The sequence below is a fragment of the Molossus molossus genome, unplaced genomic scaffold (assembly GCF_014108415.1).
Source record: "Molossus molossus isolate mMolMol1 unplaced genomic scaffold, mMolMol1.p scaffold_m16_p_1, whole genome shotgun sequence".
Classification (NCBI taxonomy): domain Eukaryota; kingdom Metazoa; phylum Chordata; class Mammalia; order Chiroptera; family Molossidae; genus Molossus; species Molossus molossus.
Genome location: NW_023425344.1, coordinates 187,646,072 through 187,660,802, shown reverse-complemented (window position 1 = coordinate 187,660,802; position 14,731 = coordinate 187,646,072). Strand labels below are relative to the sequence as shown.

The following is a 14,731-nucleotide window of genomic DNA, read 5'->3' as shown; positions in this document are numbered from 1 at the left end:
AGGCATGTGCCCTGACTGGAAATCAAACTGGCAACCTAGAGTCTAGGTGCTTGAGAAGACACCCAACCAACTGAGCCACACCGGCCATGGCATCTCATCCATTTCTTACTCCAGACACGACAGATAGGTTTGAATTCCAGTTGCCTGGAGCACTGTGTTAACAAAAAATGCCAAGACTACTATTGAGCTCAATAGAAAAACATACCAAGACAGATTAATGCTTGCTATGGGATGGAATGAGATAATGACTGTGCATACCATTTGTTTACTACCCCTAACAGACTTAACAGGGCAAGCAGTTTCTCCCATCTTTCTATTTGTTCCATCCCTCTCTACACTGGTATCACCAAAAATCTCATACGGGCACTGATTCATTTCTACCTCAGCTCCCTTTGTCTCCCAACAGTGGACTGTTCCACAGTTTCCCCACAGCCAAAGTGGGGTCATCAGACTTCATTTCCCAGTCCAAATTAATGCTGTCTCTGTGGCATTTCCATTAAATGTTAAGAATCAGGATTCCAAAATGGCGGCGGAGTGAACGGAGCTACACAGACCGTCTCCCAGAACCAAACTGGAATTACAACTAAGACACAGACAAATTGACAGGAAAAAGTAACAGAAAAGCAGCTTGCGAGGACCATACAATGAGGGACACTGACTCGATCCTGGTAGGCTTGCGAAGGCGCGAGACGCTGGGAGCCCAGGGTCGGCAGCTCGGCAGCAGCCTCAGCTGTGAGCGGCGCCCTCGGGTTACACTCCCAGGCGGCCCCACAGCGCAGCCGGGACAGAGGCTGAAACAGCCACAGCCACTCACCTTGGGCTCCAGCAGAGGGAGGGCGGACTGGACTGGAACTGTGTCGGGACACTCGGGATCAGAAGGGCGCTCAGAGCTTTCTCTGAGTTGCTGCCACGCAGGACGGTGGCCATATTGCTCCTTCCCAGGGCTCTGAGGAGAGGCAGCAGCCCCTCCCTCGGAGATCCAACCCCACCCTGTGGGCCATTGAAGTCCTAATTGAGGCTCATTAACAACCAGCATCTGCCCCACCCTCGTGAAATCCCCTTGTGCTGAGCACCTGAGGGAGTTTTTCAATCAACTGACAACCCAAAACTCATCAAGTAACCTCGACTGCTAGTCTCCAGGCAAAAAGCTAGAGGATAACAGTACCTTTCCTGGGCTAGCAACTTTAACCAGGAAAGCAAGACTTGACAGTGGTGTTTAACGTGGGTCCTCCCTCGCTCATCTAAACACAGGAGAGGGAGCCACAAACAGCAGAACACCAACACCCACAGGGAAAACTTGACAGGCTCCAAAGCCCACAGTGATAGCCAAAATGGTGAAACACAGAAACAGAAGCCAAATGAAAGAGCAAGAGACCTCCACCGAAGATGAGATCAATGTGGAGCAATTAGGCATGTTAACAGAGCTAGAATTCGGAGCCATGATCTTGAGGAAGCTGAACAGCATGAGTAAGGACATAGAGACACTGAAAATAAGCCAATTGGAAATTAAAAACCATCAAGAAGAGATAAAAAATGACATATCAGAAATGAAAAACACATTGGAAGGTTTAAAAAGCAGAGTAGAGGAAGCTGAGGACCAGATCAGTGAATTAGAAGACAGGGTAGAAAAAATCAACCAATCAGAAAATCAAAAGGAAAAAACCATTAAAAAACAGGAAGACAGCTTAAGAGAACTGTGGGACAACTGCAAACGTAATAATATTCGCATCATAGGAGTCTCCGAAGACGAAGAAAATGAGCAAGGGATAGAGAATATATTCAAAAAAATAGTGACAGGAAACTTCCCTAATTTGGTGAAGGAAGAAGGTATTCAAGTTCAAGAAGCACAGAGAGCCCAAGTAAGAAGAACCCAAACAGGCCCACACCAAGACACATAGTAATTAAAATGCCACAAATTAAAGACAAAGAGAGAATCCTGAAAGCAGCAAGAGATAAGCAACAGGTTAGCTACAAAGGAAACCCCATAAGGCTCTCAGCTGACTTCTCACAAGAAAAACTACAGGCCAGAAGGGAATGGCATGAAGTAATCAAAGTCATGAAAAACAAGAATCTGAATCCAAGAATACTCTACCCAGCAAGGCTATCATTCAAAATAGAAGGTCAAATAAAGAGCTTCCCAGACAAAAAAAAGGCTAAGGGAATACATTAGCACCAAACCAGCACTGCAACAAATGTTAAAAGGACTGCTGTAATTAGCAGTAGAAATGGGAAGAAAAATAGAACCACACTAAACAAAAATGGCAATAAATAAGTACATATCAATAATCACCTTAAATGTAAATGGATTGAATGCTCCCAAAAAAAGACACAGAGTGGCTGATTGGATCAGAAAGCATGACTCATCTATGTGTTGTTTATAAGAGACCCACCTCACAACAAAAAACTCACATAGGTTGAAAGTGAAGGGATGGAAAAAAATTTTCCAAGCAAATGGAAAGCAAAAAAAAAGCTGGGGTAGCAATTCTCATATCTGATAAAATAGATTTCAAAATGAAGACCATAACTAGAGACAAAGAAGGCCACTACATAATATTGAAAGGATCTATCCAACAGGAAGATATAACCTTGATAAACATATACGCACCCAATATAGGAGCACGAAAATATATTAAAAATCTTCTGGAGGACTTCCAAGGAGAAATCGACAACAATACAATCATAGCAGGGGACTTCAACACCCCGTTGATAGTACTGGATAGATCCTCTAGGCAAAAAATTAGCAAGGAAACAGAGACTCTAAATGAAGCACTAGACCAAATGGATTTAATACATATCTGCAAAGAATTACACCCCAAAACTACAGAATACACATTCTTCTCAAGTGCACATGGGACATTCTCAAAGATAGACCACATGATAGGACACAAACTAAATCTCCACAAGTTCAAGAAGATTGAAATCATATCTAGCATCTTCTCAGATCACAATGGCATGAAACTAGAAATCAATTGCAACAAGAACATGCAAAGACATTTCAACACATGGAGGCTAAATAGCATATTATTAAACAATGAATGGGTCACCGAGAAGATCAAGGAAGAAATTAAAAACTTCCTGGAAACCAATGAAAATGAACACACAACAACACAAAATCTATAGGATGCAGCGAAAGCAGTTCTGAGAGGGAAGTTCATAGCACTACAGGCCTACCTCAAAAAACAAGAAAAATTTCTAATTGACTGTCTAACCTCACAACTTAAAGAATTAGAAAGCAAACAAAAAGAAAACCCCAGAGCAAGTAGAAGGAAGGAAATAGTAAAGATCAGAGCAGAAACAAATGACATAGAGACCAAAAAAAAAAAAACAATTCAAAGGATCAATGAAACAAAGAGCTGGTTTTTTTGAAAAGATAAACAAGGTTGATGGACCCTTAGCTAGACTCACCAAGAAACAAAGAGAGAGAAACCAAATACGCAAAATCAGAAATGAAAGAGGAGAAGTAACAAACAACACTACAGAAATACAAAAGATTGTTAACAACTACTATGAACAACTATATGGCAACAAATTCGACAATCTAAGCGAAATGGACAAATTTCTAGAAACACACAGTCTCCCAAAACTGGGCCTGGAAGAGATAGAAAACTTGAACAGACCAATAACAACTAAGGAAACTTGAAGAGGTAATCAAGACTCTCCCAGCAAACAAAAGCCCAGGCCCAGACGGCTTCACGGGGGAGTTTTACCAAACATTCAAAAAAGAACTAACACCCATTCTCCTCAAACTATTTCAAAAAATTTAAGAAGAAGGAAGACTTCCAAACACGTTCTATGAGGCCAGCATAATTCTAATTCCAAAACCAGAAAAAGACACTACAAAGAAAGAAAACTACACGCCAATATCCCTGATGAACATAGACGCCAAAATCCTGAACAAAATATTAGCAAATCGGATCCAGAAATACATCAAAAAAATTATTCACCATGACCAAGTGGGATTCATTCCAGGGATGCAAGGCTGATACAATATTCGCAAGTCAATAAATGTGATACACCACATAAACAAAATGAAGAATAAAAACCACATGATCATATCAATAGATGCTGAAAAAGCATTCGACAAAATCCAGCATCCATTTCTGATAAAAACGCTCAGCATTGTGGGAATAGAGGGATCATATCTCGACATAATAAAGGCCATATATGAAAGGCCTACAGCCAACATCATACTCAATGGACAGAAACTAAAAACATTTCCATTAAGAACAGGAACACACAGGGATGTCCACTTTCGCCACTCTTATTTAACGTTGTACTGGAAGTCTTAGCCACAGCAATCAGACATGAAGAAAAAATCAAAGGGATCCAAATTGGAAAGGAGGAAGTGAAACTGTCATTATTTGCAGATGACATGATATTATACATAGAAAACCCTAAAGACTCTATCAAAAATCTACTAGACTTAATAAATGAATTTGGCAAAGTAGCAGGATACAAAATTAACATCAAGAAATCGACGGCATTCTTGTACACCAATGATGAACTCACAGAAAGAGAAACTGAAAAAGTAATCCCATTTACCATCGCGCCAAAAAAATTAAGATACCTAGGAATAAATTTAACCAAAGAAGTAAAGGACCTATTTGCAGAAAACTACAGGTCATTGAAAAAAGAAATAGAGGAAGATATAAAAAAGTGGAAGCACATACTCTGTTCATAGATTGGAAGAATTAACATCATTAAAATGTCCATACTACCCAAAGCAATCTATAGATTCAATGCAATCCCCATCAAAATACCAACGACATATTTCATAGAACTAGAACAAATACTTCAAAAGTTCATATGGAACCAAAAAAGACCCCGAATACCCACAGCAATCTTGAAAAAGAAGGACAAAGTAGGTGGGATCACAATACCAGATATCAGGTTATACTACAAAGCGACTGTAACCAAAACAGCCTGGTACTGGCACAAGAACAGGCATATAGACCAGTGGAACCGAACTGAAAACCCAGAAATGGACCCAAGGCAATACGCTCAACTAATATTTGACAAAGGTGGCAAGAGCATACAGTGGAGTAAAGACAGCCTCTTTAGTAAATGGTGTTGGGAAAATTGGACAGCTACATGCAAAAAAATGAAACTAGACCATCAACTTACACCATACACAAAAATAAACTCAAAATGGATAAAAGACTTAAATGTGACCCATGAATCCATAAAAATTCTAGAAGAAAATGTAGGCAACAAAATTTCGGACATCATACGGAGCAGAATTTTCACTGATACATCACCTAAGGCAACAGAAATAAAGAAAAAAATGAACACATGGGACTACATCAAACTAAAAAGCTTCTGCACAGCAAAATAAACAATCATCAAAATGGAAAGGCAACCCACTGTATGGGAGAACATCATTGCCAATGATATATCAGATAAGCGCTTAATTTCCAATATATATAGAGTGCTCATACAACTCAACAAAAGGAAGACAAAGAACCCAATTAAAAAATGGGCAGAGGAGCTGAATAGACACCTCTCCAAACAGGACATACAAATGGCCAAGAGACATATGAAGAAATGCTCAACATCACTAATCATCAGAGAGATGCAAATTAAAACAACAATGAGGTATCACCTCACACCTGTCAGAATGGCCGCCATCAACAAATCATCAAACAACAAGTGTTGGCGAGGGTGTGGAGAAAAGGGGACTCTAATACACTGCTGGTGGGAATGTAGATTGGCGCAGCCACTATGGAAAACAATATGGTGTTAGCTCAAAAAATTAAAAATTGAACTTCCATTTGACCCAGTGATCCCACTTCTAGGAATATACCCTAAGAAGCCTGAAACACCAATCAGAAATAATATATGTACCCCCATGTTCATAGCAGCACTATTTACAATAGCTAAGATCTGGAAACAGCCCAAGTGTCCATCAGTAGACGAATGGATAAAAAAGCTGTGGTACATATACACAGTGGAGTACTATGCAGCGGTAAGAAAGAAAGATCTCTTATCCTTTGAGATGACATGGAGGGACCTGGAAAGTATTATCCTAAGTGAAATAAGCCAAGCAGAAAAAGACAAATACCACATGATCTCATTTATATACGGAATATAATGAACATAACAGTCTGAGGAATACAGTAGACCCAGAAACATGGAAGTGGGGCACAGACTGACATCCCTCAGAAGAGGCGGTTGGGGGGGAGAGATAAACCACAGAACTTATATGCATGTATGCATGACCAATGGACATGGACAACTAAGCTGGGGACGGGGCGGGGGTGGGGTGGGGAGGAGGGTGCCAATGGGGTAAAAAAGGTGAAATATCTGTAACAAAAATAAAAATTTAAATTTAAAAAAAAAGAATCAGAACTAGCATCATCTCACCAGACACGTCTTCAACCAAGATGAAGAGGCCCAAAATATGAACACATTTCCAATCCAAACAGAAAATGTCAAAATATCTGTTTAAGAATCTTCAATGGCTTCCTATTGATTAATTAAATAAGTTCAAACTCCTTAAGCTGGCATTTCACAGTCTTCCAAAAATGTACAATGTGTTCCTGTATACCATTCTCTTCCAATTAGATTTATCTCCTTGACCACTTCACATCTTACATCTTTCTTTCACATAAATCTTACTGCCATCAAATACCCAGCTTATTGGGTATCTACTATAGGCAGGTCACTGGGCTGGCCACTCAAATCTTCCTCCATCATAGAGTGTTCCTCAAATATTTTTCCCACTATGGCATCCACTTTCTCTGACCACCTACAACACTTATAGTGAGTACATCTATTTACTCAACTATTCATTCATTCATTTCTTCTTTCTCCCCTACTACTCATCAGGATCGACTCAAGCATCACCTCCCCTGGAGCGCACACCACCACCCAAATGCACACACACCACATAACCTCTCCTCTGCACCATATATAAAGCTTATTCTCATTTATCAAACCATGTTGTAAGTGTGGATGTACTTGTCTCTTGATCCACCAGTCTGTGAGAGCCCGTGCAGTGCTCAGATCACAGCCCGCTTAACTAACATCATGTTTATTATTGTTCTTTCATTATGTCAGGTTTCAGTCACATCAGCTCCCCCCAAAACACTGTCAATCCTATCAGAAACAAATAAAGTAGGTGTTTCTTTTGTATCCCCTACTTCACACAATGCTGAGCACATAGTAATTCAATAAACGCCGGCTGCTTTCATTCTCTGAGAAAAGCTTCCCAAACACCATCTTAAAGACTCTGTGTTATATTCCTTGTTGGTCATGTGGATTCGCTAACATTAACTTTGCCTTGTGACACATGGTAAATTTGGTATTTTGACATAATGGGCATTGCACGTGGCCAGCTGAACACACAGAGCCAGTGTCTATAATAGGCACATTAAAAATAAACTAGTAATCAAAAGGGGTTTAAAATGTAAAGAAACAACCCCAGTGAAGAAGTTCATGCAGCATTCAGTGAGAGATAATGAGCCCTTAGTCCCACCCACAAGTTACCTAGGCCAGTGTGGAAAGTTACCCCCACGCACAACCACAGTAACAGCCACACTGACATGCTCCTTATCTCTTCTGTCAGCACTGTTTCCTTCAGCCTTCGAACAACCTTCTGCTTATCCTCATTATACAGATGAGGAAAGTGGAACTTGGAACACACAACAGACAATGGAGGAGCCAGCCATCGACCCCCATCTCCCTCACTCCAAAGCCAGTGCTCTTTGCACAGTGGACTCAATGACTTCTTCCCCAACCCCCGCCCCCCACCTAATGGAGATAATATCACCTTTTTTTCCCACTACCTCAAAGGGATGTGCAATGATAAATGAGATCACCAAAATTTAAGTATTCTCCCTCTTAAGAGGAAAAAACATTAAAGCATCAAGAAGTATATATGCTCACTATATTTTTAATCTCTTGATGTGTGGCAATAACTGCATACTTCAATAGAAGTAGGATGTTAATGTTCTCAGACTGTCTATGTAGACAGAATTCAGGGGAGCCCCAGAAGTCCCCAACACCTCTGTGTCAAGGAGAGTGCACCACCTGCAAGGCTGTGGACAACCCTATGCCTTGCTGCAACCTCTCACGGTGAATTCTAACAGATAGAGCTCATGACTGGATACGCAATACCCACAAGTTCTAAGTGTGAAAAAACAAAAAGAAAACAAAAATAAGGAAGTTGGAAGAAGAATGGATGACTTGTTTTCCAGTCCCCTAGAAGGCATGAGGAATTCAGGAGTAAATACAGAGGAAAGGCCAGTACTAGAAGCTTCCAAATTTGGTTAAAGTCCCAACTCTCCTGCCAATTAGCTGTATTACCTTAGATACATTGCTCAGTTTTTTCAAGTTTCCATTTCTTCATATACTATTAATAATGATAATAGTTTTAGCAGGTAAGATTTACTGCACACTAACTATGAGCCAGGAATGATTCTAATTGTCTGGCATTAATTATATACTTCTCATAATGACCCTATAAGATAGGTACCACCTCATTTTACAGATGAGAAAACTGAGTGGGTTTATAAACTGAAACTAGGCTAGTAATTACTAAAGCTCAAATTGTCTAGCATCAGAGCCTATATTCTTAATCACCATGCTATATTACCTCCCATCCATAATGTAAAGAAAAACACCCACCTCCCTACCCACAGGATTATTGTGATAATCCAATGAATTAAAAGGAAATGTTTAATAAACTGTAATGCATTATACAATTGTTAATTTTTTTATTTTTACATAATGAACAGAGAATCATTTGATTAACACACGTGAGTAGCTAAGTACCTAGCCAAATGTAAAAACAGGTATAATTATTCTGGAATACAGGACTTTATTTTATTTCTTAAATTTTGGAGTGATCAAATTATTATTTTTTTTTAATATTTTTTAATTTTTTCAATTGCAGTTGACATATAATGCTATATTAGCTTCAAGTGTACAATATAGTGATTAGACATTTATGTAACTTATGAACTGATCACCACAATAAACACAACAATTTTTTTAAATGCTCAAGGAAAGAGAACTTAAAAGATTCTGATGCCCCTTGGAGAACCAATTCGATAATAGGAAGACATGGACCCTGAGGCAATCAGGAGTGTGTGTTCCATATAAAGCATTTCAGTATAAATGGGGGAGGGGGTCTCTGCCTGCCAAAAAAAAAATCCTTGTCCAATAAACTTCAACTGTAGGCCCACAGGCAGGCTTCCCAAGTGGCCCCCACCCTTCGCCCCCATACTAAAAGCAGAAAGGTAAAATCCTAAATGGTCATGAGATGGGAAAAAACTACAAACAAGAGTGTTGTTGTTGTTTTTTCATCCCAAATCCTGTTGAAGGAAAACTTGCATAGTTCTGACAATGAGCAACAATGACAGCTAGGCCCTAGCATAGCCAGAGATGGCATGACCTGAATTCAGAGACCCATTAGTGGAAGAGTCTCAAGAGCAGGGGCTATAAATGGGAGCGAAGAATGTCTGTCATTCTGGGTGATGTGAGGGAGACAAGTGAGCCTGCCATGTCTTTTCTGTCTTTGGAGACACTGGAAATAGAACCCTAAACTGTTTTCTAAGAGTTATAATCAGGCAGAGCAATTTGCAACACTAAATCAACACTCCACACAAACTTAAAGTATGTAAGATATCAAAAGAGCTCATGAGAATAAGAAGGAGCTGTCAAAAACAAATCAACAAATGTGTGGAAAGAGGCCTATCGGATGTTAGCTTTAAGCACAGGTCCAATGAAATTCCAGGACCTAATTCTATATAGCAAAGAATATTATCTTCTTCCCTGATGCCAGAGGGATTCTGAGACTCACCCATGTTTCCTCTCTCCCCACCACACACACACACTGCGAACCTTCAAGCAAGAACAGCAAGAACTAATCAAAAAGAGACTCACTCCCTTCTCACCAATGTGTTTTCTTCTGCCCTTATAACTCAGTGCTTCAGGGATCTCCAAACTACTCATTTGTGACATTTAGTTCTATTCTTTCTTGCAAAATCCTGATGTCTGAGAATCGTTAGGAAAGATCATTTAACTGCATGAGAAACTTTTCCAAAGTTTGTAGCCGATAAACTCATTTCTATTTTGACTTCTGCCCTCTGGACAGTTAGGAGAAACCTGGCATTATTCATAGACCTTCTTTTAAAGCCCCTGAAGACAGCTAATGAAGCTAATTTAGTCCTTTGTGTGGTTCTTCTCTTGAAGCCACCTGGGAAAGAACCAAAAGTCAAGTGGGCTTCCAAATTAAACAGCTTGCCCATCTGCGGGCCAGTGGAGCTCTAGTAAGAGGAGAAATTACAGGGTTAGATTTAATAGTCACTAAGAAGGGCTAAAGATTCATGAATGTGTTTCCTAGTTAACCCTGGATATTTATTTTTTTAATCAACCATAGTACAAAAAGATTCAAGTTATTAATACAGTAAACTCTATCTTTGTTTAGCAAATTTACTAATGATATTGTGAAAAGTAGAATAATTGCCTAGATAGAAAATGTTAATCTCTTCCTACGGTAAGCCTTGCTATTCAAAACACAGGCCCTAACCAAGACATCACCCAGCTATTGTTGGCCACCCTAAATACAAGTCTAGAGAAAGGGAGGAAATAAACAGCCCCATTCATTCATTCATTCATTCAACAATCATTTAAATAGTGTCCTCCAGACCAGTGGACAGGCCAGTCTCTTCACTCAAGGAGTTCACAATATTGACCTTGTCTTCAGGTGAACAAGTATTTCAAAAGAAAGTATAAAACTGGTATGAATCTGCCCCTCTAGATCTGCTCTCCACCCACCTCCACCTTGCTGCCTCAGGAGGAAGCCCAGCATAAGCTATATTGAGAGGCTCCTGTCCACTCTGCTTCCCAGTAGGTTCTTCCAACAGAGAACCCTAGCAGGGTGTGGGGAACGGGGTTGGAAGGTTCCCTCCATGTCAAGGTCACTTAAAGGCCCAAGAACAATAACAACTCAGGTAGAACTAGTCCTGAGTTTTCCTTATACCTATAATTTTATAAACAGTCCCTTTGCAATAAATTGTCCTTTATTGTTGAGTGTGTCATCTATTTTCTGTTGTGACCTTGACTGATGAATCTAGATGAGGTGAAAATGTTAACGGCTCCCCTGACTTTTCTTTACCTCAAATATTTTCTCTCCCTGAAATCTTTCTCCACCCTAACTTTTAAAATGTCTGGGTTTTCACCTGGGGATATTTTCAAATTCTTCCCCAAACTGGCAAACCAATTAGGTAGAGCCCAGCCAGGTAGGAGAAACTTTTCATGAAATAGCAGCAAGTTAAGCCTAAACGAGACTAGATTTAGACTTCCTTTGTTTGGTAACATGGCTGATGACCAAGCTCTACCCTGTAAACATTTTGGAGTATTCTAAGATTTTTTTTTTAAAAGGCACTTGCTTTCATTAAAAAAAGAAGAAGGAGGCTATTATTTCATTTTCACATCTCTAACACAAAGAGCTATAACTCAGAGATTAGTAATTTTGCATTTTTCACTTCAAGAAAAGTTGCCTGAGGACAATGACAGCCAGGTCCCAAAATGAGCACAGCAGATGCAGCTGGCCTGAGGGCTGGGCAGAAAAGTTCCAGCAAGCCATGCAGTTCAAACACTTACAAAATCAGAACCTACAAAGAAACACAGTGAAGAGCATTCTCAAAAGTAAATCTAAAATAAAACAAAAACTCCTAGCCCTGGCCAGTTTGGCTCAGCGGTTGGAGCACTGGACCAGAGAGTCCTGGGTTCGGTTCCCACTAAGGGCACGTACTAAAGAAAAAAAACAAAAAACTCCTAAAATCTAGAATCATCAAAGAGCAAGCATTAAGCACTCACAAATGTGTATCATGAAAAAAACACAGCATAAAAGTGGATCCTCCATCTCTACACATGGGAGAGAACATAATGTGATGGACCTGGAGAAGGCTGTAATTGGCACATGTGGGTCTACAAATATCTGAGGTGCTGAGTGAAGTCAGAAGCCCAGTCTTTGGGTCAGCTCCCTCCAAACTATAAAGAGAGGAACAAAGACCACTTCCCTAACCTAACTAACCTACAGTCTGAGTCATGCAGGGACCAGATTCTGAAAGGAAGCTTTCAACAATGCAGGAACACAGTAATTTACGTGAAACAGTTTGGGATTCCAGGTATAGGGATCCTGAAAAAAATATCTGTACTGGGTTTCTTCTAGAGCACTGCCCGTCCTGGTTGAGGAGGAGGACACTTCTTAAGTGCATGATAACATACAACCTTTGATATTGGTCCAAGTGAAGATCCTGGATGTACAGATGTGTGGTAAGACTATTAAACTACTAACATGAATCTAACAGGGAACAAGGAGGTGTCGAGGGAGGAAAGAATACAGTACCTCTGTGCTACTCTAAGCAAGGGCCTCAGACACAGCACAGGTCTCACCTGGAGGCTGATTCAAAGTGCAGACTCAGCCCCCACCCAGACCTGCTCAATCGGAATCTGTAACTTCACCAGAGACCCTAGCAAGTTGTAGGCACGTTATATTTGAAAGCACTCTTCTAAATGATTTCCTACGCTGAGGCTTTCTTAATAAACTAAGCAGACGGGAGAATCAGAAGAGAAGGAAGCTCACAAACATCAAATATCTTCCAAGACCAGACACCATGCAGAGTATTTTGTGTGTGCTATCTTATTTAGTCTCCAAAATAACCCTGAAATGTCAGAATTATAATTGCTACTTCGTAGAGAAGGAAATTGAAGCTCAAAAGGTCAATAAACTAAACTAAGATAAGCGTCAAAGCCAGATAGGTCTGGCTCCAAGGTCCACCAGGCTACCTTGTCCCCCTGCCTTGGGAAACAGAGGCTGAACCTAGACACTGGCCCTGGTAAGCAGAGCAAAATAGATGCATTCCTGAACTGAACATCCCTTCCCTTAGAATAAACAATAGAGTTGACCATGAGCCCTAGCATGCAGGCATTTCTGAGTCATCACAACTTTATTTTGTCCCCGTGTTTAAAAAAAAAAAAAAAAAATGATCTTGTTGAATGGTTGGAAGTTTGGGGGCTTTCCCATTATCCATCCCCAAATACAATCCCAAACACATCCCTCCCAAATAACCACAACCCAGAATGATATCAATATAAGGCTGACATTTTGGTATGATTTCTGCAGCCTATCATCACACTAGCACCTAACACATTGAACAGACACTGCTCTAAGCACTTTTCATGTTCTACGAATTTCTAATCCATGAGGGAGGTTTTTATTACTAAATGCATTTTATAATAAAAAAAAAAAAAACTGAAGCATAGAGAGGTCAAGTTAACTGCTCAAGATCATTCATCTAGTAAGTGGCTGAAGTCAGATTTGAACTCACAGTCTTGGCTCTATGTTTTTGACAACAGTACTATAATATATCCCCAAGGGGAACAGAGTTTTGGGGGTGGAACAGGAACCCAAAATTCAAGAGCCCTAAAAAAGCCTTCCCTGGATACTTTTATCTCTCATTAGCACAATTAATTCAATCCCTTTCATTGTTTACATTCCCAAAAAAAAGAGAGAAAGGGCAGCAAACACATACCACGGTAACTGTTATTGAGATGGGGGGTGACAGGGAGAGAATGCTCAAAAAAAAAAAGTTGTGGGAAGACAGCAAGAGGCAGAAGCCTGGCTTGATTAATGGAATCAGACAAGAATATGACCCAAGTCACTGCTACTAAATACCAAAGGGGCCTCCAGCGCATGTGGTAAAGCTGGTGTCGCTCCTTTGGCTGGCAGACCATTTATTTTGGCTCTGACCTTTGAAAGCGTTAAATAACAATGATAATAATGGATGGGCGGCAGGCCTGCAATCTCTGTGGTTTGGCAAGTGTGTCCTGGAACTGCAAGTCCCCTCCCGTGGTCAAAGGGACACTCTCAGCTCCGAGGGAGGGCTCCTCACACACAGTTTTTTGTTTTTGTTTTGTTTGAGTTTTAGAAAATGTTCTATTCTGAAATCTTTGTAGATTCATATGCATTTGTAAGACATAATAGAGAAAGATCTGTGTACCCTTCCTTCAGTTTCCCCAATGATATCATCTTACGTAACAGACATTGATATAATCCACCAACCTTGTTCAGGTTCATCGGTTTCAGATACACTCGTCTGACGCACACAGTTTTGAGCAGCACAGTCCTGTCCCACCCTCAAGGTCCTACCTACCGGAAATCTGACTGTTAACCAATCTGGACGCTCAGGGATAAGGTAAAGAAGGGAGAGCATTAGATAACTAACTACAACTTCCCCCCAGCCTAATCATAATTGTTAAAATTAACATGTTTGTTTTTCCAATATGACTCCAACTGTACAGAAATGAACCCAAACCAAAGAGAAAAAAGTAACTCCAATGAAACATAATCTACAATCATGATCATGAATCATGATGTAAATCAAACAAATCCATAACTTGGTGTACATATTTGCCTGGAAAAAGAAGTCTACGTGTGCAATGTTCAATTCGCAAAGACTCTGACACGAAGTGGGAAGAACCTCCAGGGCTGGGAACTGGGACAGAGCACTAAGAGCTGTTGCAAGAGGCAAACTGATTTCACCGAGTTGTGCTCAAATGCTATCCCAAGAGCATCTACTGAAGGTCACTGCAAGAAAGTCAGCTAGAACTTCTGCATTTGTTTGCAGGCTGCTGGAGAGGTCACTTTCACTATGGTTCGTGTTCCGTAAAGAATCCATCTGAAAATCTGGAATGATTTCTATTCTGATCACAAGACCTA

General features: G+C 40.3%; 1 protein-coding gene across 1 annotated transcript in view; it reads right to left on the bottom strand.

Moving 5' to 3' along the window:
• The window catches only part of GALK2 (galactokinase 2), a 151,896-nt gene that overhangs the window by 44,933 nt on the left and 92,232 nt on the right, over positions 1-14,731 (bottom strand). The gene's annotated exons all lie outside the window — the stretch shown is intronic.